Source organism: Eurosta solidaginis, chromosome 2, assembly GCF_040869045.1.
Source record: "Eurosta solidaginis isolate ZX-2024a chromosome 2, ASM4086904v1, whole genome shotgun sequence".
NCBI classification, from domain to species: Eukaryota; Metazoa; Arthropoda; class Insecta; order Diptera; family Tephritidae; genus Eurosta; species Eurosta solidaginis.
This window is the reverse complement of record NC_090320.1, coordinates 206003487-206028425: the sequence shown is the minus strand read 5'-3', so window position 1 is coordinate 206028425 and position 24939 is coordinate 206003487. Positions and strand designations below refer to the sequence as shown.

Below are 24939 nucleotides of genomic sequence, written 5' to 3'. Positions count from 1 at the left end.
ATTCAGTCTTATGCACCCATCGAATATTATTTTAAGCCATTCCACGACCGCCCTACTTTAGACTTGTAACATGGCCGGGAATATACCATCTGGGCCCGGCGATTTAAACTTAGAAAACGTCTTCACTGCCCACTCGATCTTGGTATCGGTCACCAAGCCCGGCACTACTAGCTCCGTGATCGAAGTGTGAGTGATGTCTGCTGGCTCTTCTAAACCGTCTCCCGATAGGAAATGTGTATCGAGAAGCACCTCAAGGGATTCCTCACTATTACGTGACCATTCCCCGTTCTCTTCTTTATTAGTCCCTGGACTATGTTTCCCTTTGCTAGGACTTTTTTCAACCGTGCTGTTTCGCTGGAGCACTCTATGTCCGTACAAACACTTTTCCATGAGTTTCTCTTCGCCCTGGTAATTTCACGCTTGTAGATCCTCAGTAGATCCCTGTACTCGTCCCGAAACGCTTCGCTTTCCGCGGTCTTTGCGAGCTTAAACATTTCTTTTACCTGTCTTCTTAGAAGACTCAGCTCATTGCTCCACCATGGCGGCTTTGCCTTTCCTCTGAATCTTCTTAGAGGGCAAGCTTTGTTATACGTAGTCATACGAGTCCTTGTTAGGAATTCATTCGTCTCCTCCAGCTCCCCTACATTAGCAACCTCTTTGGGTTGTCCCAGTTTTGTTTCTACATGTTTCTGGAATTTAGCCCAGTTCGTTGACCAAGGGGTTTCTAAAGGTTCCTCCCTTCTCTACCCTCTTTAGGGGGATGCTGAAGCTGATATACGCATGGTCGGAGAAGGATGGTCTATCAAGAACCATCCAATCATATCTTGATATATCACGCTCGGAGCTCAATGTAATATCCAGAACATTGCTGGATGTTGGACCAATGTATGTAGGGACATACCCCCTGTTGGCTATCTGAAAATTGGTTTGCAGGATGTAACAAAATAGAGATTCGCCTCTCTCGTTCGTATCTGCTCCTCCCCACGCATTGTGGTGCGCATTTGCATCTGCGCCTATGACCAACCGCAATTTGAACACTTCCTCCTGTACTAGCCTTTTGCACTCCATCGCTGGAAGCTCCGCAGCATGGGCCATGTAGCAGGATGCCAGGATAAATACCTGCTTATTCTTTTGCTCAACGGCCACCGCTACGAGATCCTCAGTGGTGTAATTTGGCAGCATATATGAATGCAGCTGTTTTCTTACCAGTACTACAACTCGCACCCGTCCTTCCGTTTGCGCGTAGTAAACGGCAAAACCGCGCGCGCTAAGTCCAGAAACCTTTCCTCCCGATGAGAGCTCCTGGATCAGCAACACGTCAAACGAACCCTCCTCAAGGGTTAGGAGGAGTTCGCTCGACGTCACTTTACTGTGTTGGAGGTTTATCTGTAAGACTCGCAGCACCATTGGGCTGTTTGTCCCCCTCCAGCATCTTCGTATTGACGTCGTCGTCCTCCCCTTGCCCTTTTGCCTTAGAGTATTCGAGGCCCCCTTCAGCCTCTCGTGACTGTTGTGTCGGGTGTTCCTCTGTGCGAGTCACAGCATCATTAGCGCTTGGTCCTCTTCTAGCACGTTCGTGGTGACGTCGGGAACCTCTACCTGTCTTTTTTCCCTTGGGCTTTTGAGGTCCTTTTCGACTTCGGCCACCTCTAGCGTGTTAGGGTTTTTATCCTCGGGACTTCTTTTCCTGAGTAGCATATAAATTTTGCCAGTGCCAAAGGACATTTTGCCAAGCTGCGTGTACAAAATATCCTCCGCCTGCTTGTTTATTTGGAAGATAGAGAACTGACCATCCTCGGTAGGCCGAGATACAGTAAGTACCTTCCAACCCTGTGTCGGTATGTTCGGATTCTGATTCTGCAGAAGTCGCAGTATATCCTCCGAATTCATCACGCATGGTATCCATACCTTAACTTTTGGTACCGTGGGGATTTGCGCTTTATCCACCACCTCAAACCGCGCGTTCGTGCCTTGCATTTGGAAGTTTGGAAACACTTCCTCCAGCCACCGCAAGCTCGCGATGTTGTCGCACGCTATCATCATCATCACACCATTATACCATCCCCCCGAATCAAAGGTTGGAAGGGGCTTACTTGGTTGTTCCCGCATCGTCTTAAGCATTAAGCTAATAAGCTCCCTTTCCACAGATCTCCACTTTTCAGTAGTCATTTGTCCGAAAGGACTGCTACGATCAACCAGCGCCACAGTCAGTGACTGCTTTGCCACATCACTCATCTTCTCGGGAAAAGCAGGAGTCTTAGTGTTATCTCCCTTTGGCACCTCCGAGAAAGTCGGAGTCTTAGCGTCTTATTACAATCAGGTAATGAGTCGTTCAGCGGTTCAGTATTATATACGGGGAAAGAACCGTCCGACACAGCAGCGCCCCTTACTGTGGTAAATAGTTCCCGAGGTGGCCCGGTATCGGGAAGGCCCCGTTCGAATACAGCCGAATTTATCGCCTGGCTGCAAATCGTCCAATAGGCACGGTCCGCATAACACAGAGCTCACGGCAGTTTTGAAAAGTCTCCAAAACAAACGAGTAGAAAACACCATGTTTACAATCAAGAACGGGATTATATTCAGAGTTCAACGCGTCGTAATACCGGCAAGTTTGCAACAACTTGTTTTAGAAGAACTCCACCAAACGCACATGGCATATCAAAAATGAAACAACTAGCTCGTAGGTACGTGTTTTGGAAATCGATCGACAAGGACATCGAACAACTAGCCAAAGAATGTATGGCATTTTGCACGGTTAGAGCCGGTCCTCCTAAGGTAAAATTACATGGGAGGAACCAGAACAATCTGGCAGAGAATCCATATCGATTACGCAGGTGCCTTTCAAGGTTATTATTATTTGGTCGTGATAGACGCGAAATCTAAGTGGGCCGAAATTGGGTTAACAAATGTGGCAACAACATCCAGCATAACAATCGAAATGCTACTTGACTTATACGGGAGACATGGCTATCCGGATGCAATTGTATCCGACAACACCACAATATTCACCAGCGACGAATTCAAATTATTTTGTTCAAACCGTGGCATTTTCAAAAAGTTCATAGCTCCAGGTCATCCGGCTACAAACGGGCTAGCTGAACGTAATGTCCAAACCTTAAAGCAATGCCTTAAATGTATGACAGACGACCCTCGTCCTATGTGGAAAAAGGTGAGAGAAATACTTTTTCGCTACCGAGCAAAGCCATTGAAGAGCGGGAACACCCCAGCTGAACTGTATATTGGCAGACAAATGCGAATTCAGCTGGACACACTAACAGCACCTAATGTAAATGATCAACGTACCCGATAAAGACATGACGTTCGTCAATTAAACGAGGGAGAGTGCAAACTCGTTATTATACCGACAGCAAGAAGTCATGGAAATTCGGTACAATTATCAAGAAGTTGGGCTATCTTCACTACACAATAAAACTGGACACTGGCTACATTCTCAGACGTCACATAAATCAATTACGCACAACACGAGTTCCGTCACATACTCCAACAACGATCTCGGCGGACAACTCGCCTCAAGCTTGCAAATCAGATACTTGTTCACCAGATTTACAGGTCATTGTACAGGTTCCAATAACCGTAACCAATCGACCAAGAGCATCTGATAGCGAAGGACGAAACACTCCGGTAACAACACCTCAATCATTAAGAAGAACCCAACGGCAGCGTCGGGCACCGGCTTACTTGAGTGACTAACGGCGCAATATTGAAGCCGGCAATAAGATCGAACTTCAACCACGGCTACGAGAGGTTATGGAGTCGGAAGGAATTAATGTGGACGAGTATGTCTTCCATCCTGATGGGGACGAGACATTAACAAAAATGGAGTAGAACAATCAAGCACCGCAGACAGTTACGACATAGACTTGAATATGATATTGGCTGAAATATCTGCACAAACATCGACAGTGTCATCGCAACTGAAGGAACAAGACATATATGACATCTCAACTAGAATCCCAGGAGAACCGTATAACAACCAAGATGGAAACAACTGGAAGAACAGAAAACACACATGGCGTCACAAATTGCAGAATAATTAAAAGAACAAGAGGCACGCATAACATTACAGCTCGAAGCACAAGAAGAGCGTGTCTCAACAAAGCTGGAGGCACAGGAAACGAAATTATCATCGCAGCTGGAAGCTTTTAGTGAACGGCAAGATAAAATGGAGGCCGAGATGGATGCTTTGAAAGATCGGATTTAGGAGTTACAATTGAACAGTTCAATCACTTCAACGTCCACGCTGAAGGTAAAATCTCCAACGTTTGATGGTTCTGTTCCTTTCCAGGCATTTAAGCTCCAATTTGAGAAGAAGTCAGCAGCGAACAACTGAAATGCCGAAGATAAAGTTTCTGCATTATTCTTGGCTTTAAAAGGACCAGCTTCTGAGATCTCACAGACCATCTCAGAGTATGAACGTACAGTTATGAAGCATTGATGGCTGCTACAGAACGATGGTACGGAAGCGAACACAGGAAAAAGATATACCAAATGGAATTACTGAACCGCTTCAAGAGGCCTGGTGAAATATTGCAAGAGTTTGTGTCGGATGTTGAAAGGCTGGCACATTTAGTGAATGCGGACGTACCCGTGGAATACACCGAAAGGGTAAAAATTCAAAGCTTTATTAATGGAATACCGGATGTCGAAACGAAGCGAGCGACATACGAAACCCCAAAACCTATATTCGCAGAAACGGTATCACATGCTCTGATTCACGAAACAGCATCGCTTCTGTGTAAGCCAGCTTACGAAATACGCCGTGCGGAAGTGGAAAGGCCAGACTGGGTGGACACAATATTGAAGGCACTGAAAGGATCGCGAAAGCGGAGTGAAAGAGTTATCGAATGCTTCAAATGTGGGAAGCTAGGTCACATTGCATGTCATTGCGATCTTGATCCTATTGGTTCCAGCAGCATGCGTGGTCTTGAGCACATAGCTGGAGAAGATGGGCAAGAGTGAGTCAGATGTAAAGATCGAGAGCTAGCTCCAGCTGCTGAATGTCCCGTTGTAGGATGTTGGGCCCGCCTCCTGTCTCCTTCGCATAAATTGCATTCTTAGACGCCTTCTTACGTACACATCTTTTTTGGTTACTCCATACCTAGAAAAAGATACGTTGTCATAAAAGAATTAAATTTACATACTTAGAAATAAAGGAAATTTACTTTTTTCCACTCATCTTCACTCTTAGCAGGTGGAGTAAGCTGCTTCTAGAAGTCCGGCACTTTTTCCCGATCATCTTCTCTAGCAGCATTTCCGATTGTGCATTATTTATTGATTTACTCCTAATAAGTAAAGTACATATAATTATAAGAATATCAAATTTCAAAACAAAAAATTACTTACATTTTGTTTTTCTCTCGTTCGCGGGTAAAATATAAGTGAATAAATTTGGGTTTCCCCGGTATTCATTTCGCCCGAACAAAGAGGTGCCGATAAATCATGAAATCTTTTTTGAACACGAACATTTTTTTCGGGAGAAAATAAAACTCCCGATAAGGGTGTATATCTCGTTTATGTTATCGCTCTCTTTCCAAAATTTTCTCTGTTGAAAATCGATATACGGAGCTATTGAAAGAATTTCCTATCTGAACCAGATTACGCGAAGCCAGCTAAGCATGCTACGGTTCACAGGCTTGTTACAGAAGAAGACTTTTTTAAGCCCACACGCTTAGATCCGATAACATTTTAAGTGGCTAAGACTGGGCTCGAATTTTCGTTAAAATCTGAAATATGTAGAGCATCAAAAGCATGTCCCCTCTAGTACCCAAGAAGGATGCAAATGATTGACGTTTTTGTGGTGATTTTCGCAGGATGACCCGATCGTTATATTTTGCCTCATATTCATGATTTCAATATGAATCTCCGAAACAAAAATATTTTTATACTCAGTTGAGCAGAGCTCACAGAGTATATTAACTTTGATTGGATAACGGTTGGTTGTACAGGTATAAAGGAATCGAGATAGATATATACTTCCATATATCAAAATCATCAGTATCGAAAAAAAATTCGATTGAGCCATGTCCGTCCGTCCGTCCGTTAACACGATAACTTGAGTAAATTTTGAGGTATCTTGATGAAATTTGGTATGTAGGTTCCTGGGCACTCATCTCAGATCGCTATTTAAAATGAACGATATCGGACTATAACCACGCCCACTTTTTCGATATCGAAAATTTCGAAAAATCGATAAAGTGCGATAATTCATTACCAAATACGGATAAAGCGATGAAACTTGGTAGGTGAGTTGAACTTATGACGCAGAATAGAAAACTTTGGACAATGGGCGTGGCACCGCCCACTTTTAAAAGAAGGTGCAAGCTGTAATTTGGCAGTCGTTGAAGATATCATGATGAAATTTGGCAGGAACGTTACTCTTATTACTATATGTATGCTTAATAAAAATTAGCAAAATCGGAGAACGACCACGCCCACTTTAAAAAACAAAATTTTAAAGTCAAATATTTAAAAGAAAAGTTAATATCTTTACAGTATATAAGTAAATTATGTCAACATTCAACTCCAGTAATGATATGGTGCAAAAAAATACAAAAATAAAAGAAATTTTCAAAATGGGCGTGGCTCCGCCCTTTTTCATTTAATTTGTCTAGGATACTTTTCATATTATTCATATTCATATTTATTGAGTCAATGGCAGAAACCTTACTGACTAGATTTACAAGTTTGCAAATTAACTTAAAACTAAGCAACTAAAATTAATTAATTCAAGGATGAGATAAATTTTCTCGATAGTAAGACTCAATCCGTAACTTAAACAAAGGCCTGGGCATTGCAAAGTCAAGATTTAGCATTCTGGAAATTTTATTAAACTCTTCGAGACCTCTTGTGAGAGGGGCAAAGCTAAGGTAATTGGTTCTCAGAACTTCACCGTAGAATATATTATGAGAGCGTAGAGATCTACTAGGAACTAGAAAATTTAACTGCTCCAACAGAGCTGAGCAATCAATAGTACCAGAGATAATATCGTAAATAAACATTAAATGTTGTACTGAGCGTCTGACATGCAGTGGCATAACATTTATAAGCATGCACCTGTTTATATAAGGTGGTAGGGGATTAACAAAATGAAGGGGTAGGAGGGCGAATCGAATGAATTTACGTTGAACCCTTTCAATTCTAGCAGAGTATGTGCTGTAAATGGGATTCCATATGATAGAGGCGTACTCTAATTTAGATCGCACTAATGAATTATACAATATACTCCTAGTGTATGGGTCCTTAAAATCCTTCGCATAACGTCGTAAAAAAGCTAAATTAGCATACGCTTTTGGTATAAGATAGTTAACATGGTTAACGAAAGTGAACGAAGAGTCGAAAATGACACCAAGATCACGAAATTCTTTGACCGAGGCAAGATATGTATTAGCGATATAGTATGTTGACGTAAGCGCACTTGTAGATCTAGAAAACGTGATATGCCAACATTTGCTACTGTTAAGTCTCAGATGATTATTAAAAGCCCACACATTAAGAGCATCCAAATCTCTCTGTAGGAGCAATGCATCAGATACAGTGGTGATACGCCTAAACAGTTTTAAATCATCAGCATAAATTAAATAATTTGAATGCTTTAAATATAAGCCGACGTCATTAATGAAGATAACAAATAAGATTGGACCGAGAATACTACCTTGTGGCACCCCAGAGGTTGCCAAGAACTCATACGACCTCATATTCTCGATTTCAACAAATAAAATTCGGTTTGTCAGGTATGACTTTAACCATGACAGAAAAGCTGAATGGAAACCAATGTACTCAAGTTTCTGAAGAAGTATCTTGTGGGACACTGTATCAAACGCCTTAGAGAAATCTGTTTATATAGTATCAACTTGATACCCATCCTTAAAAGCAGAAACACAGTATTGCGAAAAAACAGCTAAGTTTGTCACTGTTGAACGACACGCAACAAACCCATGCTGACATGGATCGATTATTCCTTTAATAGCAAAAGCCAACTTCTCCTTTACTACTTTCTCAAACAGTTTTGAACAGGTTGATAGTTTAGAGATTGGCCTGTAGTTTGCTACCTCGCTCTTATTTCCAGACTTGAAGATTGGAGTAATAGAAGCCAATTTCCATCGATCAATGAAAACACCAGTGGACAATGACACATTAAAGATATGGCACAACGGCACGCATAGCGAACTACTACATTTTTTAACCAAAAAAGAAGACAGCCCATCAATATCTTTTTTTAAAGAAGATTGTAGGGACGAGATGCCAATAATAATATCTGATTCCGATACCAATAATGAGCCAAAGTCCAAGGAATTAGCTGTATCAGAACCAACCCTAACATCAGAAATATTAAAGTCAACAACAAAATTAGATTTGAAAAAATCAGCAAAAAGGTTCACTGTTTCCACTAAACTGTTTGAACTAATGCCATTAAAATTGACAGAGGTTGGAATATTGGAGCAACCTTTTTTTGTACGGACAAAGTTCCAAAAGGCCTTGGGATTTTGCTTTAACTCTTCTTCGAAACGGGAGATGTATTTATTATATAAAAACTTATCAAGCACTTTGAACTGATTCATGTATAATAAATATCGATCTCTAAATGAAAAGTCGTTGGTTGCTTTGTACAACTTAAAATACTTATTTCTAAGATTTTTAAGCTTTTTTAACCTGGTATTGTACCAGGGTAATTTATGTATTTTGCTTCGAAGAAGGGGGAGATTTCTACTATATCTATATATCTATATATCTGATATGTCCCCTCTAGTACCCAAGAAGGATGCAAATGATTGACGTTTTTGTGGTGATTTTCGCAGACTGACCCGATCGTTATATTTTGCCTCATATTCATGATTTCAATATGAATCTCCGAAACAAAAATATTTTTATACTCAGTTGAGCAGAGCTCACAGAGTATATTAACTTTGATTGGATAACGGTTGGTTGTACAGGTATAAAGGAATCGAATTGGCAGTCGTTGAAGATATCATGATGAAATTTGGCAGGAACGTTACTCTTATTACTATATGTATGCTTAATAAAAATTAGCAAAATCGGAGAACGACCACGCCCACTTTAAAAAAAAAAATTTTAAAGTCAAATATTTAAAAGAAAAGTTAATATCTTTACAGTATATAAGTAAATTATGTCAACGTTCAACTCCAGTAATGATATGGTGCAACAAAATACAAAAATAAAAGAAATTTTCAAAATGGGCGTGGCTCCGCCCTTTTTCATTTAATTTGTCTAGGATACTTTTAATGCCATATGTCCAACAAAACATTACCAATCCTTGTGAAATTTGGTAGAGGCTTAGATTCTAGGACGATAACTCTTTTATGTGAAAAAGGGCGAAATCGGTTGAAGCCACGCCCAGTTTTTATACACAGTGGACCGTCTGTCCTTCCGCTCGGCCGTTAACACGATAAATTGAGCAAAAATCGATATATCTTTACCAAAGTCAGTTCACGTACTTATCTGAACTCACTTTATATTGGTGTAAAAAATGGCCGAAATCTGACTATGACCACGCCCACTTTTTCGATATCGAAAATTACTAAAAATGAAAAAAATGCCATAATAATATACCAAATACGAAAAAAGGGATGAAACATGGTAATTGGATTGGTCTATTGACGCAAAATATAACTTTAGAAAAAAACTTTGTAAAATGGGTGTGACACCTACCATATTAAGTAGAAGAAAATGAAAAAGTTTTGCAGGGCGAAATCAAAAGCCCTTGGAATCTTGGAAGGATAACTGTTCGTGGTATTACATATATAAATAAATTAGCGGTACCCGACAGATGATGTTCTGGGTCACCCTGGTCCACATTTTGGTCGATATCTCGAAAAAGCCTTAACGTATACAACTACCACCACTCCCTTTTAAAACCCTCATTAATACCTTTAATTTGATACCCATATCGTACAAACACATTATAGAGTTACCCCTGGTCCACCATTATGGCGATATCTCGAAAAGGCGTCCACCTATAGAGCTAAGGCCCACTCCCTTTTAAAATACTCATTATCACCTTTCGTTTGATACCCATATCGTACAAACAAATTCTAGAGTCACCCCTGGTCCACCTTTATGTCGATATCTCGAAAAGGCGTCCACTTATAGAACTAAGGCCCACACTCTTTTAAAATACTCAACACCTTTCATTTGATACCCATATTGTACAAACGCATCTTAGAGTCACCCCTGGTCCACGTTTATGGCGACATCTCGAAAAGGCGTCCACTTATAGATTTAAGGCCCACTTCCTTTTAAAATACTCATTAACACCTTTCATTTGATACCCATATTGTACAAACGCATTCTAGAGTCACCTCTGGTCCACGTTTTTGGCGATATCTCGAAAAGGCGTCCACTTATAGAACTAAGGCCCACGCCCTTTTAAAATACTCATTAACACCTTTCATTTGATACCCATATTGTACAAACGCATTCTAGAGTCACCCCTGGTCGTCGTTTATGGCGATATCTCGAAAAGGTGTCCACTTATAGATTTAAGGCCCACTCCCTTTTAAAATACTCATTAACACTTTTCATTTGATATCCACATTGTACAAATGCATTCTAGACTCACCCCTGGTCCATGTTTATGTTGATATCCCGAAAAGGCGTCCACGAATAGAACCATTCCCTTTTAAAATACTTATTAACACCTTTAGTTTGATACTCATATTGTACAAACGCATTCTAGAGTCACCCCTGGTCCACGTTTATGGCGATATCTCGAAAAGGCGTCCACTTATAGAACTAAGGCCCACGCCTTTTTAAAATACTCATTAACACCTTTCATTTGATACTCATATTGTACAAACGCATTCTAGAGTTACCCCTGGTCCACGTTTATGGCGATATCTCGAAAAGGCGTCCACTTATAGATTTAAGGTCCACTCCCTTTTAAAATACTCATTAACACCTTTCATTTGATACCCACATTGTACAAACGCATTCTAGAGTCACCCCTGGTCCACCTTTATTGCGATATCTCGAAAAGGCGTCCACCTATAGAACTTCCCACTCCCTTTTAAAATACTCATTAGCACCTTTCATTTGATACCCATATCGTACAAACAAATTCTAGAGTCACCCCTGGTCCACCTTTATGGCGATATCTCGAAAAGGCGTCCTCCTATAGAACCTAGGCCCACTCCCTTTTAAAATACTCATTAACACTTTCATTTGATACCCATGTCGTACAAACAAATTCTAGAGTCAGCCCTGGTCCACCGTTATGGCGATATCCCTAAATGGCGTCCATCTATAGAACTATGGCCCACTCCCTCTTAAAATACTCTTTAATACCTTCCATTTCCTACACATGGCATACAAACACATTCCAGGGCTACCCTAGGTTCATTTTACTACCAGGTGACCTTCCCTTATTTTGTCTCCATAGTTCTCAACTGAGTATGTAATGTTCGGTTACACCCGAACTTAGCCTTCCTTACTTAATTGATTTACTAAAAGCATGCCATCGATTACCCATGGCCGAAGAAGATATATATAGAGCGGCAATAACACACCTTTCGGAATATTTGAATTTTAAGGTATGCCTTTTGGGTTGAGGAATACATCTCAAACTTTTCCAAGGTTTATAAACGAGATTGTCGGTGGTCTAGACTTTTTATTTGCATATGTTGATGATTTGGTTAACGAAAGCGCGAATACAGAAGAACATTTAAGGGACCTGCGCATACTGTTCGAGCGTTTATCGAAATACGGATCGAACATTAAACCTAGTAAATACATTTTTGGTGTTAGTAATATAGACTTTTTAAGGCAAAATATTTCTGGTTCTGGAATAAGACCCATCAGATGAGAAAGAAACAGCAATTCGTAGCGTCTAGCGACCAAAATTCCAAAACAGGCTCAAAAATTCATAGGAATGTTGAACTATTACCACAGGTATTTTTCAAATCTCGCTGAGTATGCTAATAGAAATTACGATTTAGGACCGTATCTTATGTAAACTTTACTTTTTATTTGTCCGATAACGAGTCGATGGCCATAGCTGCTAGTACTCGCTATATATTTAAGTTTTATATTTGTATATATTACTTAGTAAATAATAATATTTGTTCGATAAACATACATTTTTTCACAAAATTGGTTTTATCGGGCAGGTAAAACTTAAAGTTAGCATTAGCAAACGGCCCTTAATTAATAAAACAAACAAGAAGCGTAACAAAACATTGGTTTAGGACGACAAATCACCCCCAGCGGGTTAGGGGGTTAGAACACACGCGTGGTAGCTATGCCTGTCGTAAGAGGCGACTAAAATACCAAACAGATTCATGGGGTTGTGTAGTGAAACCCTTTCAGGTTGTCAGCGCAATATATAGCTTCACCAAGCCCAATTGTCCACCTCACCTATCCGTAGCGAATCCTGTTTCATTAACAGCCGAGGCCCAGAAGGTCGCATGTGGTCATAAGAAATCGTTCCCGAGATGGGCGGGCTTGGTAAGGGAACGTACCGGATCTGTATCCGGCAAAGGACCATCAACATCGATAACACTCCCCAAGGCCTTCGGAGAATGTCCTTATCACTACAACAACAGCAGCAAGGGCGACAAATCCACAATGAAGGTTTTTGCATGTATTAAAGAAAACTTTGCATCTACGATATTATTAAACCATTTTAATCTTTAAATGTTGATGCATCTAAACAGCAATCGGTGGTGTTATACAACAATACTTTAGCGGCAAATCAGCGTTTCCCAAGGCCGTCGGTTCTATGTACCGGAGCGACTCGGGATTTTTCCCGACCAAGGACTGCCATTTCAGTGTAACCCCATTTAATTTGTTGCGTCCCTCCCACAAATTGTCATCCTCCCAGCAGCTCTTTGCAGCGGGACTGCTCCATATTCTCTTGCTCCGGGAAGGTATCGAACCCAATCCGGGTCCGTCTAACTATAACAGCACTGCGTTACCCAGCCTTTACGCACTAAAGACACCCCTGAGTGCAAATGGCATCGCTGTCAGCTGTTGCTGAACAGCAGTGCCAATTGCATTCAGTGGTGTGCAAAATTGCAACTCAGCGTGGGTACATTTTCACAGTTTAGATGGAACCGGCAACTTATACACACGCGAATGAATTGGAAAATCTAAGTTAAAAGTAGAAATTAAAATCTAAGTTAAAAGTAGAAACTAAAAACTAAGTGCACAACTAAGAACTAAGACGTGTAAAAGAACAAAGTTTTAAATAAAACCATTAAACTTAAGAATTAAACAAACATTTCTTTAACTGAAGGAACAAAAAAAAAGACAGAGTAAGTTTGATAACAGTTGCGTGTGTGTGCACAGAAAAATATTCCATGGTGTCCACAATGGACACCTTTCATGGCGACCGTGAGCCGAAGGCCTGCAAATGCGGCGAGTGGCCCTTCAAGCCTCACTACCAGCGTGGGTGTACCACCGATTAAGTGGAAAAGAAAACCACCACATAAAGGTTACACAAAATTGAAATGAAATAGTACCAAAATACACATATACAAAAAAGAAAAAATTTTAAAATTAAAAATTACAAAAAAAAAACAATACAAAATTTACAAAAAACCCTACAAAAAAAAAACCATCAAACCAAATAACAATCCAACAAATACAAAAATGCAAAAATTTTACAAAAAAATGTAAAAATCCAAAAACTATACAAAAAAATGTTCTTAAAAAAAAAAACAATAAGAATTACAAAAAAATACAAAATTTAGAAAAACCCTACAAATAAGGGGAAAATTACAAAAAAATTTGAAAACATTCAAAAACCCAAAAAAAAAAATTTTAAAACATAAAAAACTTTACAAAAAAAATATACAAATATTCAAAAATTTTACAAAACAAAAATTGCGGAAAAGGCAACTGAATTAAATAAAAATTAATTTTCTCTACAAAAACTTTTAAATGGTTACATAGGGTGGTGTTTGGAGTGCAAATAATAATACGTAAAACTAATTTATTCAGAGATAATAAAAATAAGCGAAACAACTACATAACTTTTTTTTGTAAAGAAAAACGCAGAAGATTTACAAATGCAACATAATCTAGAAAACTAACAACAACAGAGGTAAATTACAAATTATTAAAAACGGAAAAATCGACAAATTTAATACATAACGGAGATAATTTATACATACATATGGTAATAATTTGCGAAATTGATAAATTCTAAAATAATATAAAACCTAAAACTACAAAAGGGGTACTATACCTCAAATACCACATAACGGTCATAGTCAGAACACGCCACAAACAATTACGGCTATATGTACAGTAGGGCGGGTCGATTTGAAAATCGCTCATTGCTCTGTAAAAATCGTATTCTAGGGATCAAAATAAGAAACTTTGCCGAAGGAACCATACCTCTAAAACAAATTCTGATGTCCCCCCTTTTGGGTCGAACTTTTGGGTAGGGGCAATTTCAATTCTACCTGCTGTGTCTTGTGGTGGCTTAAAAAAAACAACACAAGCAATTTTACGATCTGCAATTGTGTCATAGTGATACCTTAATTTTTTAAAACGGTTGAATAAAAAACCCACACAACTATGTTTACGACATGCAAATGCATCACAGTGATGCCTTGGTTTTAAAAGGGGGTTGTAAAAACGCTAATTTCTACTAATTTTTATACTCAGTTGAGCAAAGCTCACAGAGTATATTAAGTTTGATTGGATAACGGTTGGTTGTACATATATAAAGGAATCGAGATAGATATAGACTTCCATATATCAAAATAATCAGGATCGAAAAAAAATTTGATTGAGCCATGTCCGTCCGTCCGTCCGTCCGTCCGTCCGTCCGTTAACACGATAACTTGAGTAAATTTTGAGGTATCTTGATGAAATTTGGTATGTAGATTCCTGGGCACTCATCTCAGATCGCTATTTAAAATGAACGATATCGGACTATAACCACGCCCACTTTTTCGATATCGAAAATTTCGAAAAACCGAAAAAATGCGATAATTCATTGTCAAAGGCGGTTAAAGCGATGAAACTTGGCAGATGGGTTGACGTTATGACGCAGAATAGAAAATTAGTAAGATTTTGGACAACGGGCGTGGCACCGCCCACTTTTACAAGAAGGTAATTTAAAAGTTTTGCAAGCTGTAATTTGGCAGTCGTTGAAGATATCATGATGAAATTTGGCAGGAACGCTACTACTATCACTATGTATGTGCTAGATAAAAATTTGCAAAATTGGATGAAGAACACGCCCACTTTTTTAAAACAAATTTTTTTAAATTCAAATTTTAACAAAAAATTTAATATCTTTACTGCATATAAGTAAATTAAGTCAAAATTCAACTCCTGTAATGATATGATGCAACAAAATACAAAAATAAAAGAAAATTTCAAAATGGGCGTGGCTCCGCCCATTTTCATTTAGTTTGTCTAGACTACTTTTAATGCCATAAGTCGAACAAAAATTTACCAATCCTTCTCAAATTTGGTAGGGACATAGATTCCATGACGGTAACTGTTCTCTGTGAAAATGGGCGAAATCGGTGGAAGCCACGCCCAGTTTTTATACACAGTCCACCGTCTGACCTTCCGCTCGGCCATTAACACAATAACTTGAGCAAAAACTGATATATCTTTACTATACTTAGCCCACCTACTTATCTGAACTCACTTTATCTTGGTATAAAAAATGGCCGAAATCCGACCATAACCACGCTCACTTTATCGATATCGAAAATTACGAAAAATGAAAAAAATGCCATAATTCTATACCAAATACGAAAAAAGGGATGAAACATGGTAACTGGATTGGTTTGTTGACGCAAAATATAACTTTGGAAAAAACTTTGTAAAATGGGTGTGACACCTACCATATTAAGTAGAAGAAAATGAAAAAGTTCTACAAGGCGAAATCAACAGCCCTTGGAATCTTGGCAGGAATACTGTTAGTGGTATTGCATATATAAATAAATTAGCAGTACCCGACAGATGATTTTCTGGATCACCTGGTCCACATTTTGGTCGATATCGCGAGAACACCTTCACATATACATCTAAGGGCCACTCGCTTTTAAAACCCTCATTAATACCTTTAATTTGATATCCATATCGTACAAACACATTCTAGAGTCACCCCTGGCCCACCCTAATGGCGATATCTCGAAAAGGCGTCCACCTATTGACCTAATGCCCACTCCCTCTTAAAATGCTCAGTAACACCTTTCGTTTGATACCCATATCGTACAAACATTCTAGAGTCTCCTCTGGCCCACCCTAATGGCGATATCTCGAAAAGGCGTCCACCTATAGACCTAATGTCCACTCCCTCTTAAAATGCTCAGTAACACCTTTCGTTTGATACCCATATCGTACAAACATTCTAGAGTCACCCCTGGCCCACCCTATTGGCGATGTCTCGAAAAGGCCTCCACCTATAGACCTAATGCCCACTCCCTCTTAAAATGCTCAGTAACACATTTCGTTTGATACCCATATCGTACAAACATTCTAGAGTCACCCCTGGCCCACCCTAATGGCGATATCTCGAAAAGGCGTCCACCTATAGACCTAATGTCCACTCCCTCTTAAAATGCTCAGTAACACCTTTCGTTTGATACCCATATCGTACAAACATTCTAGAGTCACCCTTGGTCCACCTTTATGGCGATATCTCGAAAAGGCGTCCACCTATAGAACTAAGGATTACTCCCTTTTAAAATACTCATTACGACCTTTCATTTGATACCCATATCGTACAAACACATTCTAGAGTCACCCTGGCCCACCCTAATGGCGATATCTCGAAAAGGCGTCCACCTATAGACCTAATGCCCACTCCCTCTTAAAATGCTCAGTAACACCTTTCGTTTGATACCCATATCGTACAAACATTCTAGAGTCACCCTTGGTCCACCTTTATGGCGATATCTCGAAAAGGCGTCCACATATAGAACTAAGGATTACTCCCTTTTAAAATACTCATTACCACCTTTCATTTGATACCCATATCGTACAAACACATTCTAGAGTCACCCCTGGTCCACCCTAATGGCGACATTTCGAAAAGGCGTCCACCTATAGACCTATTGCCCACTCCCTCTTAAAATGCTCAGTAACACTTTTCGTTTGATACCCATATCGTACAAACATTCTAGAGTCACCCCTGGCCCACACTAATGGCGATATCTCGAAAAGACGTCCACCTATAGACCTAATGCCCACTCCCTCTTAAAATGCTCAGTAACACCTTTCGTTTGATACCCATATCGTACAAACACATTCTAGAGTCACCCCTGGCCCACCCTAATGACGATATTTCGAAAAGGCGTCCAATTATAGACCTAATGCCCACTCCCTCTTAAAATGCTCAGTAACACCTTTCGTTTGATACCCATATCGTACAAACATTCTAGAGTCACCCTTGGTCCACCTTTATGGCGATATCTCGAAAAGGCGTCCACCTATAGAACTAAGGATTACTCCCTTTTAAAATACTCATTACCATCTTTCATTTGATACCCATATCATACAAACACATTCTAGAGTCACCCCTGGCCCACCCTAATGGCGACATTTCGAAAAGGCGTCCACCTATAGACCTATTGCCCACTCCCTCTTAAAATGCTCAGTAACACTTTTCGTTTGATACCCATATCGTACAAACATTCTAGAGTCACCCCTGGCCCACCCTAATGGCAATATCTCGAAAAGGCGTCCACCTATAGACCTATTGCCCACTCCCTCTTAAAATGCTCAGTAACACTTTTCGTTTGATACCCATATCGTACAAACATTCTAGAGTCACCCCTGGTCCACCTTTATGGCGATATCTCGAAACGGCGTCCACCTATGGAACTAAGGATCACTCCTTTTCAAAATACTCATTACCACCTTTCATTTGATACCCATATCGTACAAACACATTCTAGAGTCACCCCTGGTCCACCTTAATGGCGATATCTCGAAAAGGCGTCCACCGATAGACCTAAGGCCCACTCCCTCTTAAAATGCTCAGTAACACCTTTCATTTGATACCCATATCGTACAAACAAATTATAGAGTTAGCCCTGGTCCACCTTTATGGCGATATCCCTAAATGGCGTCCATCCATAGAACTATGGCCTACTCACTCTTAAAATACTCTTTAATACCTTCCATTTGATACACATGTCATACAACCACATTCCAGGGTTACCCTAGGTTCATTTTCCTACATGGTGATTTTCCTTATTTTGTCTCCATAGCTCTCAACTGAGTATGTAATGTTCGGTTACACCCGAACTTAGCCTTCCTTACTTGTTTTTTATTTCTTTCTATTGCTAAGTTAAATTCATTTTTTCATTTACATATGTTCTGACTAAATAAATTTCTAAAGAGAAAAATAAACTCCAAAAAGAAAAAAACATAGGCATTTCAAAGTGGGATTTTTCAAAATTTGCCCCTACGATTTTTACAGAGCAATGGGCGATTTTTTTGCCTCCCCACAAATCGACCCGGCCTAATGTACAGCTATAAAAAGAGTGGTATAATATGGCAGACTAGCACCGGCAGAGAAGATTATATTATTCGACCGGCAACGAATAGCGGCTTCAGAAAAATTTGCAGTACGGGTATGGCGCACAGTGTGCACAAAACAAAAGTAGACTATTAAAATTTTCTTTCCACTTGTTTCTTTAAAAAGATTGTAGTTTTGAATTTTTATACTATCCTATCATTTTACTATATTATAATTAATTGCTCCTATAAATACCAACCATCAACATCACCTATGTAATTACTATTTATTATTATTAAAACATTACAGAAAATACAAAAAAAAAAACGAGAAAAGCAAAACACAAATACATTTATAAAAATTGTCTATGAACTTTTTTTTAAATAATATGGGTCACAGTTAGACAAAACCAAACTTAAAAGTTTCCAATTAATGCTTCTAATCAAATGAAATTCTTTTTTCTACTTTTTCACATTCAATATATTTCAACTGTCTTAATCACAACTTCATAAATACTTAAAAATATAATTTCGTTGATTCTAATCCAATTTATAAAAATTCTAATCATTGTAAACTTTCACAAAAACAACTTTGTAAAATTTTCATTATAAACACTTTTTTTTTGGTTTTTGCCCAACTATCCCATATACGTACTTACGTTTTCAAGTGTAACAATTTATTTTGCCAACACAAATATGAAATTTAATTTTTTTTTTGAAATACGGTGCGTCCGTAAACAAACATACATATTTTTTGAATAAAGCGGTGGTTCCGTAAATAACCAAGAGATTTTTTTTTGCGTAAACGGTGGTTCAGTGCAAAACCAAGGAAAATTTTTTTTTAATCCCGGTGCGTCCGAGGACATTCATATTAAAAGTTTGAAAAGATGCGGTGCGCCCGTATCTATAAAAATAAAACCATAAATAAAAATAAATGTAAGGCGCGATAACCTCCGAAGAGATCTAAGGCCGAGCTTCTCTTCCAATTTGCGTCGTGCTCCTCTTGATTTTCCCTACAAATTTGGCCGGACGGGACCTACATGTTTTATGCCGACTCCGAACGACATCTGCAAGGCAGATGAGTTTTCACTGAGAGCTTTTCATGGCACAAATACAATCGGAGCGCTTGTCGCCGAGGGGCGACCCCGCTTAGAAAAATTGTCTTCTAATTGAAAAACCTTATTTCTAAAATTTTGATGTTGCTTTGCCCGGGGTTCGAACACAGGACACACGGTGTGGTAGGCGGAGCACGCTACCATCACACCACGGTGTAAAACCATACAATTTTAATAAAAACGGTGCGTCCATAATAACACAAACACATTGAGATCTTTTTAATAAAGCGGTGCGTCCGTTATCAACAGCCAAGTCCTTTTACCAAAATAAAATATTTTCCTTTGAAATCAAATTAAATTAAATTACTTCAATATACATTCAATTTATCATTAAATATTCAGTCTTTCATTAAATTGTCGGATAATTCTTTCAATTTCACATCGACATTCAATTCAATTTCAATTTCGGTTAAATTTTCGTAAGCAATTTCTATAAATTCGACTTTAATCAGTTTAAATATTTCTTCTTTGCTTTCTACTACATATGTTTCTTAGAAACAGGAAAGTAGTTCCCATAATTTCAGAGCAAGACTCAGATTCCGAAAATTCAGATTCCAATTCCTAAAAATTTTAATTCCGAAAGTTCCGATTCCGAAAATCTTGATTTTAAAAGCCCAGTTTCCGAAAAACCTTGTTAGACTTTCTTTGTCCGGAGAATTTCATGGATTTGACGAATTGCCCGAAACACATATTTCAAATCCTCCTAACTCCGATACAAATATGGCAACTCCTGAGGAAAAAAGTACGTTTGTCGGCATGTGTGCTGGTATTATGCGTGAAAATTATACCGGCGAGCCCCTGGGTCTTGAATCTTTCATTAATAAAATTTAGTAAATGAAGAATTTGTCGACGAAAATTTAACTGGCACTTGTATTTCATATATTAAATCCAAACTCGATGGTAAAGCCCGAGAAGCGATACCAACTCAAATACTTTCAGTTAATGATATAAAAATAGCGCTACGTAACCGTATAAAACCCGACAACTCCAAAGTTGTGGCCGGAAAAATTGCAGCTTTGCAAGTTAATAATAATAATTACACCGATTTTGCAAAACGCGTCGAGGAATTGTCTGATTCTTTAGAGCGTTCGCTCATTATCGAAGGGATTACTCAGGCCAAAGCCCATGAAATGGCCATGGAGCAAACAGTTAACATTTGCCGATTGAACGCAAAAACCAGTTTAGTCAAATCAATCCTCGCTTCAAGCAATTTTTTCTGATTCAAAGGTCGTAGTAGCTAAACTGATTGTAGAGTAATCAAATGAAATAAAAGAACGCCAAGTTTTAGCATTTAGGGCGCGGAACAATAAGAATTTCGTAAGTCGTAACTTTAACAATTATAGACAAAATAGACCATCTTTTAGTAACAGTAACTATGGCAACAACTTCAATCGCGGCAATCAAATGCAAAATTTCCGTTCCGGCGGCGGAAATCGGCATCAGTCTAATAATAATAATAATAGCAGCAATAGTCGTACTAGCAATAATAACGGTTCTAACACTTCCAATAATAGAGGTAGAAATGCAAGTGTCCGGACTTTAAACAGGGAAGCCCATCAGGAGCGAACACTGAGGGGGGACGAGACAAATTACTAACTGATTCAGCTCACAGTTTTTCTTCTAAAAACGTTTATTGTCTCAACTTAAATTATTCCGATTTTATACAAATAAATATTACTGGCTCTAACAAATTTTGTACATTTCTAGTCGATACACAAGCCGACATTTCGTTAATTAAAATTTCTTCTCTCAATAAAAATTTGTCAATTAATAACAATGATACAATTAATATTACTGGAGTAACTACAGATACAGTTTCTACATTAGGTATTTTTACAACTAACTTACACTTTTCAAATTTTTATATCAAACATACGTTGCACGTGGTAGACAATGATTTCAACATTCCATCAGATGGAATACTTGGTAAGGATTTCCTAAAATCAAATAAATGTGATATCAGCTATGCAACAAATTGCATTTCCTTCTGGATAGGCAATGAAAAGATCGCACTTCCCATCCTTCACGGAATGGAAAGCGATACATTTGTTATACTACCTCGTTGCGAAGTTTATAGAATTTTCGCCTTGGAAAAATACTCAGAACACTTTTCGTGGATTCTCAAGATATTTCTGACGGTGTCTTCACAGCGAAATGTATCGTTGATACTAGTAATCTGATCATTAAAGTAATAAACACCACAAAGAGCGTAAAATACGTAAATAACCGCAACATTCAAACAGAACAAATAAGGAAGGATAAGTTCGGGTGTAACCGAACATTACATACTCAGTTGAGAGCTATGGTGACAAGGGAAAATAACCATGTAGGAAAATGAACCGAGGGTAACCCTGGAATGTGTTTTTATGACATGTGTATCAAATGAAAGGTATTAAACAGTATTTTATGAGGGAGTGGGCCATAGTTCTATAGGTGGACGCCATTTAGGGATATCGCCATAAAGGTGGATCAGGGTTGACTCTAAAATTTGTTTGTACGATATGGGTATCAAATGAAAGGTGTTAATGAGTGTTTTAAAAGGTATTGATCCTTAGTTTCATAGGTGGATGCCGTTTCGAGATATCGCCATAAAGGTGGACCAGGGGTGACTCAAGAATGCGTTTGTACAATATGGGTATCAAACGAAAGGTCTTAATGAGTATTTTAAAAGGGCGTGGGGCTTAGTTCTATAGGTTGACGCCTTTTCGAGATACCGCCATAAAGGTGGACCAGGAGTGACTCTAGAATGTGTTTGTACGATATGGGTATCAAATGAAAGGTGTTAATAAGTCTTTTAAAAGGGAGTGGGCCTCTGTTATATAGGTGGACGCCTTGTCGAGATATCGCCATAAAGGTGGACCAGGGGTGACTCTAGACTTTGTTTGTACGATATGGGTATAAAATGAAAGGTGTTAATGAGTCTTTTTAAAAGGGCTTGGGTCTTAGTTCTATAGGTGGAGATATCACCATAAAGTTGGACCAGGGATAGCTCTAGAATATTTTTGTACGACATGGGTATCAAATTAAAGGTATTAATGAGGGATTTAAAAGGGAGTGGTGGTAGTTGTCTATGTGAAGGCGTTTTCCAGATATCGACCAAAATGTGGACCAGGGTGACCCAGAACATCATCTGTTGGATACCGCTTATTTATTTATATATGTATACCACGAACAGTATTCCTGCCAAGATTTCAAGGGTTTTTTATTTCGCCCTGCAGTACTTTTTCATTTTCTTCTACTTAATATGGTAGGTGTCACACCCATTTTACAAAGTTTTTTCTAAAGTTATATTTTGCGTCAATAAACCAATCCAATTACCATTTTTCATCCCTTTTTTCGTATTTGGTATTGAATTATGGCATTTTTCGTAATTTTCGATATCGAAAAAGTGGGCGTGGTCATGGTCGGATTTCGACCATTTTTTATACCAAATAAAGTGAGCTCAGATAAGTACGTGAACTGAGTTTAGTAAAGATATATCGATTTTTGCTCAAGTTATCGTGCTAGCGGCCGAGCGGAAGGACAGACGGTCGACTGTGTATAAAAACTGGGCGTGGCTTCAACCGATTTCGCCCTCTTTCACAGAAATAAGTTATCGTCCTAGAATCTAAGCCTCTACCGAATTTCACAAGGATTGGTAAATTTTTGTTCGACTTATGGCATTAAAAGTATCCTAGACAAATTAAATGAAAAAGGGCGGTGCCACGCCCGATTTGAAATTTTCTTTTATTTTTGTATTTTGTTGCACCATATCATTACTGGAGTTGAATGTTGACATAATTTGCTTATATATTGTAAAGATATAAAATTTTTTGTTAAAATTTGACTTAAAAAAATTTTTTTTTTTAAATTGGGCGTGGTCGTTCTCCTATTTCGCTAATTTTTATTAAGCATACATATAGTAATAGGGGTAACGTTCCTGCCCAATTTCATCATGATATCTTCAACGACTGCCAAATTACAGCTTGCAAACATTTTAAATTACCTTCTTTTAAAAGTGGGCGGTGCCACGCCCATTGTCCAAAATTTAACTAATTTTCTATTCTGCGTCATAAGTTCAACTCACCTACCAAGTTTCATCGCTTTATCCGTCTTTGGTAATGAATTATCGCTCTTTTTCGGTTTTTTGAAATTTTCGATATCGAAAAAGTGGGCGGGGTTTTAGTCCGATATCATTTATTCTAAATAGCGATCTGAGATGAGTGCTCAGGAACCTACACACCAAATTTCATCAATATACCTCAAAATTTACTCAAGTTATCGTGTTAACGGACGGACGGACGGACATGGCTCAATCAAAATTTTTTTCGATCCTGATGATTTTGATATATGGAAGTCTATATCTATCTCGATTCCTTTATACCTGTACAACCAACCGTTATCCAATCAAAGTTAATATACTCTGTGAGCTCTGCTCAACTGAGTATAAAAACTTTCTAATTATCACGTTTATAAAATCAATAACCCAGTAAAACGAGATAGTTGTATTAAAGAACCTAAAGGCATTTTAGAAAAACAAATACCTAATTATGCTGAAAATAAGCTTATTAACTCCGATATTTTTGCGCTTGACAATGACAAAATGACAATAAACAATTTTTATGAACAAAAACTAAGACTAAACGATACGACACCAGTATACATTAAAAATTACCGCCTACCGTACTCTCAGCGCGAAGAAATAAATAAGCAGGTTAATAAATTATTGGAAAACGATCTGATCGAAAATAGTTGTTCGAATTATAACAGTCCCTTGATTTTGGTACCGAAAAAAGACCTAAATGGCCAAAAATCGTATAGAATGTGCGTTGACTTTAGGGCTGTAAATAAAAAGTTAATTGCCGATAAATTTCCTTTGGCACGTGTAGACGATACTTTGGATAACCTTGGCCGTGCGAAATTCTTTTCTACTTTAGATCTTTTTTCGGGCTTTCACCAAATTCCACTTCACAAAGATTCAGGAGACATACCATCTTTTAGTACTGACCGCGGATCTTTTCGATGGAAGGTGTTACCATTTGGTTTAAACGTGGCTCCAAATTCATTTTAAAGAATGATGTCAATTGCATTTTCTGGTATTTCACCCAACCAAGCCATATAATAGTAATTGGATGTGGCGAAGCACATCATCTCACTAATCTAAAACAAGTTTTCGAGACCTGTAGGAAGTTCAACTTGCGACTTAACTCAAAAAAGTGTAATTTTCTTCGACCTGAAGTAACTTTCTTAGGGCATAAATGCTCAGCAAATGGGTTGCTACCAGACGATTCAAAAATTGAAGCAATTTAAAGGTATCCTAAGCCACGCGATAAATTTCGCTTCTTTAGCAGTTCCATTGATTCGTTTGAGTAGA

The 24939-nt window shown here is 38.6% G+C and overlaps 1 protein-coding gene across 4 annotated transcripts in view; it reads left to right on the top strand.

Annotated features, from left to right (window-relative positions):
* kraken (serine hydrolase like 2 kraken) overlaps positions 1-24939 on the top strand; it is a 67119-nt gene that overhangs the window by 26141 nt on the left and 16039 nt on the right. The gene's annotated exons all lie outside the window — the stretch shown is intronic.